The sequence below is a fragment of the Sciurus vulgaris genome (genome assembly GCF_902686455.1).
Source record: "Sciurus vulgaris genome assembly, chromosome: 5".
NCBI classification, from domain to species: domain Eukaryota; kingdom Metazoa; phylum Chordata; class Mammalia; order Rodentia; family Sciuridae; genus Sciurus; species Sciurus vulgaris.
This window is the reverse complement of record NC_136465.1, coordinates 150,057,658-150,064,234: the sequence shown is the minus strand read 5'-3', so window position 1 is coordinate 150,064,234 and position 6,577 is coordinate 150,057,658. Positions and strand designations below refer to the sequence as shown.

At 38.1% G+C, this 6,577-nt stretch overlaps 1 long non-coding RNA gene across 1 annotated transcript in view; it reads right to left on the bottom strand.

The window, feature by feature from the left end:
- The window catches only part of LOC306660764, a 37,489-nt gene continuing 30,912 nt past the window's right edge, over positions 1-6,577 (bottom strand). The window contains exon 3 of the long non-coding RNA XR_013763738.1: positions 1-75. This is a non-coding gene — a long non-coding RNA (uncharacterized lncRNA). The remainder of the gene's footprint in view (positions 76-6,577) is intronic.

Below are 6,577 nucleotides of genomic sequence, written 5' to 3'. Positions count from 1 at the left end.
CCTGAACCATGTGGTGGTGTGATGGAGGAAGATTTCCCAGGAGGAAATGGAAATAGGAATGGTCTGGGGCTGAACCTGGAAGGGAAGGGTATTGGGAAGATAAAAATAGTACATATTCATTACAGGAGATGAAATGAACTGTAAGATTGTATTAGGGTTCTCCAGAGAAATGAAACCCGTGTGTGTGTGTGTGTGTGTGTGTGTGTGTGTGTGTGTGTGTGTGTGTTTTATATAGGAGGATTTATTATAGGAATTGTCTTATGTGATTATGGAGGACAAGAAATCCCATGATCTGCCATCTACAAGCTGGAGAATCAGGAAAGCCACGGATAGAATTTAGTCCAAGCACAAAGACCTGAGAAACAGGGGAACCAGCGATGTAAACCTCAGTCTGATTTGAAGGTCTTAAGAATGGGGTAGAGGGGGAGAGGACAATGGCATCAGAGTTTATCTAAGTCCGAAGGCCTGAGGGTCAGGAACACTGATGTCTGAAGGAGGAGAAGATAGATGTTCCAGTTTAAGCTGAGAGTGAATTCACATTTTCTCTCTCTCTCTCTCTTTTTTTTTTTTTTTCTATTGGATCCCTCCACAAATTGAATGGTGTCCAGCTGCAGTATTAAGAGCACATTCTTTTCTCAGTTTATCAATTCAAACTCTAATCTCTTTTGGAAACACCTTCACGCATGCACTAAAAAATAACATTTGACCAGTTAGTTATCTGGGCATCTCTTAGTTCAGTCAAGTTGATACATAAAAGTAACCATCACAAAGAGGGAAAAAGGGAAATTTTAATGGAGATCAGGTTTAGAAAACTCATAAAGTACATAATTAAACATTGACTATCCTAGAGTTGGCGATATACATTTATGACAAGATCTCTCTGGCTAAACTTTCAGCTTTTATTGTGGGAGTGAATATGTAGCAATGATTGTTCATTTCATGATGAGATGAAAAACAAAAGAATAAGGCTTGTCTTCCCTACATTCACACCTCATGCCAGAGTCCCCAATAAAAATAATTGGGCTGCTTTCATTTAAAAGAAAGTGCAGATCTCTGATGACTCAGTGCAAGCTTTGGGTTAAACCCAGCTTTGGGTTAAATTCCTGAAAAGGAGCATCTCTAAGTTTTGTAGGTCTGGGTTCTCTGAGGATGGTGATACTCTTAGAGATGTCAATCACTGAGGATTTATATAAAAATTCAATAAATTCCATAAGTTAGTAGGATGCCTGAAACTATTCCTACAAATGGTCAATATAATATTTTATTTCAGTTTTCCCTAAATATTTATTATTTACTGTCCATGTGATCTCAATATGTTTTAGTTGCTATGTTTTGCTTAAAAATATTTTCTAATTAATTCTGCCAAGGATAAAAGGTACCAAGTTCAGTTTTTAAAGTTTTTTAAAATACCTTTATTTTATTTATTGATTTTTATGTGGTGGTGAGAATTGAACCCAATGCCTCATACATGTGAGGCAAGTGCTCTACCACTGAGCTATTACCCCAGTCCCTCAAATTCAAGTTTTTAAATAGAGTAGAAACCAAGGCCAGAAGGAGATTAATTGAAATGTTAAATTGACTATTGAAAATAGCTAGATAACAGGAGTGGGAGCAGTGTTAAGAGCCTTTGGGAAAGATATTTGGGTTTGGTAAAAAGTAGAATGCAGAAAACATCAGTGTCTGAAGTGCTCCGGTAAAACTGCAGCCCCAGAAAGCACTGCAGAAGCCAGGCACTGTGTGTTCATCTCCTGATAGGAAGTACCTGGTATGTCCTGGGACCTTGCACCAGGCTTCTGTGGTCCTGACAATGGCTCTGTGTGAGATGTCTAATTGAGAAGCATGGAAGGGCAAGTTGATCTTTATCCCTTTTTCTTAAGAGTGGTCTGAATCTTCTTGAGTTAAGGATAAAATAAATATTTGGCAAGCTAGAGGTGTCCCTGACTTATAGGACCTTTGGATTAAAGGGCAAAGATCCATAAATCTGTGCATATCTTAGATACGAGTTGTCCCTTCAGTAGATGTTTGTTTGGTCTGGTCAACATTTCACTTTGAATGCAAGCATTAGTTGTGTTTCCTGTTTTAAACATCTTTCATAATAACCAAAGAGGTTTTTAAGGCAAAACTACTGATTAAAACAAATTAGTTGAGGAAAGCAGAATGGACGTTAACAGTTTCCATCAGTTAAATATAAATAAGTAGAGCAAAATACAAAGAATTATAGGTAGGAATGAAGTTCAAGTTGGAGATAACACCCCACCCTTGTTCCCTACATTAGGAGTTCAGTTTTTAGTCAAGTTTGCCTAGATCACTGTGTGTTTTCTGATTGGGGTATACTTTTTTTTGATGACACTAGCTCCGAACTGAAATTTTACAATAAATATGCCAATATTTTGCAGGAACTTCTTTGTCTGTGGCTACTTGGGCTTTAATGCAGCTTCACTCCATTCCACCTACTGAAGACTTAACAACCGCATCTCCGGTGCCTGGGAATTTTCTACTTCTGTTCTCAGTTGTAATTACACAAATGAATGCAAAAGAAGTTCAAATTACTTAGCACATTACACAAGAGCCTTCACAAGCTGAACCAGCCTTCTTCATTTACAGTCATTTCATCCCGTTCACCAGAGGTTCTGGTCACGCTGGGTTACTTAGTATTGCACTGTCAAGTTTCATATTGACTTTCCAGCTCTTTGTAGCTTTGTCTTATTTGTTAGTCTCAGAAGCTTCTATGTATCTGTCTAAGCCCTGTTTAATTGATACTTTATCTTCAAAATCTCCATGATTTCTCCCAATATCCCCCAGATTAAATCAAATTCTGTACAGATCTTAGAATATCACAAAGCATATTTTTTGATAATTATATAGTGGAATTGAACTTTGGTTCAAAAACTTATTGTGTGAGAAAGCACATTTATGCCCCCCTCCCATTACAGTTTGGATCTGGAATGTTCTTCAAAGGCTTACGTGTTGAAATCTTGGTCTCCATCTGGTGGTCCTACTGGGAGCAGGTGGAAACTTTGAGAGGCAGGACCTAGTTGGAAGAGGTAGGTCACTGGCTGTGTGTCTTTGAAGGGTATATTATGTCCTTGTACTCTTCTACACTCTTTGTTCTCACCTCTGCCATGACAAAGAGCTGATTAATAGCTATTTTTTTTCCTCTTCCTTCACTCTCTCTTCTCTTCCTTCCATCTTTTATTCTTCCTTCCCTGTTTTTCTTCCTTCCTCGCTCCCTCCTCCCTTCCTTCCTCCTTCCTTCTCTTTTTTTCTTTTCTCCCTCCATCCTTTCTTCTTTCCCTTTAAACATTAATTTGAACCACACACCTTGGCTTTTATATTTGATTCCTACCCAAAATAGGTTGGATGCTTAATCTCAACCTTAAAAATGTTAGGTTGGATCTCTGCAGTCCATCTTCCCAAACTGCTTTACTATTAGTCTATCCCTGATCAGTCAATAGCAATTCTATCCTTACAGTTGCTCCAGTGGAAAAACCTGGGGTTGTTTTCACTACTCTTCATCCCTCACACCCCACAAGATATCTGTGAAGAAATAGTATTGACTTTACCTTCAGAATCTATTCAGTATCTGACCCTTGCTCACCAACCTCTACTACTACTACCATGTTCTTGACCGGACGACAATAGCATTTTAACACTTCTTTTTTATTCCAGAGTGTATAACCTTTTAACATACTGTCTAACTTACTTTATCATTTTGTTAATTGTTTATTGTAATTGTTTCATCTAGAATGCAAGCTCCTTGAGGCTGGATGTCCTTCTGTTTATCCCTGTTGTATCCCCTGCGCTTGAAACAGTGCTGGAATATATATTAAGAAAACAAGTCTTGCTTAACAAGGCAGATGCATTCTTTCTAAAACATTTTTTCTTAATTGTAGATGAACACAATAAGTTTACTTTATTTTTATGTGGTGCTGAGGATCAAACCCAGTGCCTCATACATACTAGACAAGTGCTCTACCACTGAGCTACAACCCAGCCCAAGGGGGATGCATTCTGAGAAACGTGTCTTTAAGTGACTTTGTCATTGTGTGAACACCACTGAGTGTACTTATAGAAACTAAGGTGTCTACAACATCACTACAAATGTAACCTTCTATTATATAGTCTGTCCATCACCAGTTGAAACATCTTTATGCAGCATCTGCCTCTATAAGTAAGTGAATGTATTTGACTCTGAAGAGTGGACTTCTCTCTCATGGCCTTGTTTCTCCACTGCAGCTGTGGCTGAATAGCTGAAGCAAGTCTTCATGCCACAATGGTAGATTGGAGGATGTTCCTTTTTTTGCCTTCAATTCACCCTAAACACTTTGGACTGTCCCATTTGTCACTGGTTACTTCCTGTCTCTGCTACTTTCATTTCCATGCACAGGAATCCTAGGTGTGGTTAGAGCCCTTTGCTGACAGCCCAGCCTCCCTACGTGCTGGCTGTCTCCCTGGGAAAGCACCACTGAGGACACGCTGGTCTCCACTACCTGTGACCCATTGACATTCGTCTACTTTCTTTCCCGCAGGGAGAACCAGTGTACTTCCTCTGCCTTCAAGAACATTCTCCTTTCCTTTCTTTCTTCAGTGATCTTAGGCTCCAAATAAGAAGCAGCAGTTTTATCTTTGAGCTGCTTGTGTGATCTCTGAAGAAAACTTGTGAAATAAGAGGGTCACCCAGGTCCTGAGAACCACTGTGAAATAGAACAGGAAGTGGCCATCTTATCCGACTGTTCACACATATACTGGGGTATGATTTCACTGCTTTTTGTCAGTTAGTGGACATTCCTGTGATAAATCCCACTTTTCCATGATGGTTTGTAATTTGATTACAGGCTTGAATTTTAGGTAGGAGTTTTGTACTCATTACTGTTGTTTGTCAGTAGCTGTAACATTAGCAATAGTTGTGTGTGTGCATGTGTGGTTTGTGTGGTTTCAGTGTCACAATTATACCAGCTTTGTAAATTAAGCTAGGGGGATTCATGTCTTTTTATATATCCTGGAATTGTTTATATAAGGTGGCAAGGATCTATTTCTTGAAAGAATGCAACCACATAATAGGTTAACTCTGAATAGGGTTAGGGTTTGGAGTTATTTTTTAGAACATTTTTTTTAAATAAACATTTCAATTTATTTCAGGTCTATTAAATCTATTAGGCTGTTTGTAAGTTTTATCATTTGATTGGAATTGTGTGTTTCACTGAAAATTTCAACACTGAGCGGCACAGGGAATTGTTCCTAGAGAATGATCTCCTTTGGAGTTTTCCAGATGATTTTCTTTTCTCCCACTTAAGCACTAATTTATATGCTTTCTTTTCTCTTTATCCATCTCAGAATACAGTGTCTCCTTTTTAACTTCATATTTATAATCAGACAGGGTTTGTGTGTAGACTTTGGCTTTCTTCACTGACTCTTCTGTTGCTAGATGAATTCTCTCCTCAGATAAAAATTGGATGGTAATTGATTATATTAGGAAATTGATGGGCAGGTCTTCTGGTCCACCTCTTAGGATCAGCCAGGCATTCATTTAGGACAACTCCAAGCACATAAAAGGGAACTGGTCTTACCCCTACTTTTTACGTCTCTGAACGAGTGTTGTTGGTATGTTTTTGCAAAATACTTGTTACATAATATATTAAGAATTGTTATGTGACAAACTTATTTTCCAGGCAAAAAGATTTAGACAATGATGGATAAAAATCTAGTGATGATTATTTCCTATAGAATATTTAAAGATCGTTACATGTACCATGAACATCCTGGAAAGGGCTATACTTCCTTTCCCCAAATTCTTTTTTCATAAGATCCCTTTGAAAACTATCTCATGATGTTATTCTTCTGTGAACTTTATTTTGGGAACTTTTCTGTAATAGATCAGAGTACTTGGAAATCTATGCCAAGAACAAATGGCTAGAATGTTTTCTGTACCCATTCATTTCTAGAATATTCAGCTATTTTTTTTTTTTCTTCTTGGAATTGGTCTTCAAAGGGTGGAGGACTGACGAATTTTAGCTGCCTCAAAATGCCAAGTAGCACCAGGACCACAGTCTGTGAATCTCAAAGTCAGAGACAAGATTGGGAGAAGAATAAGGAGAACTACCAGAGCTTCCTGTTTTGTTCTTGTTCAGATTTTTAGGTGACTGAGATATTCTGTTTGAACAGATGAAGCATGGGAGGCTTCTGAATATTTCAAATCCACCTTGACTGTTAGCCTTAATAGAAACAGCCCGTGAATTCTTCTGATAGGCTGCCGGTTTTAGTTCATAGAGATATAATATCTTTTGTCTTTTGTAATTTTCTGCGTCATCCTGGGTGAGTAGTTAGTATAGGCTGGAAAAAACATTTTAAATATATTATTTCCATAAATATTACTTTAAGTCCTGTGAATTAGTAATTATTATGCATGGCATTTGAAGTCAGAAAACTGAAGGTTGGTTGGGGGAGAAAGAATGAATAAGCTGCAGAGAGGGGTAAACTTCCTGCCACTCATGATGTAATTCCTGTAGCTTTCACACATCTTGGTCCTACATAAATGTCTTTAAAAATAGGCCACTGCTGCTGCAAACAGGCAGGTCTG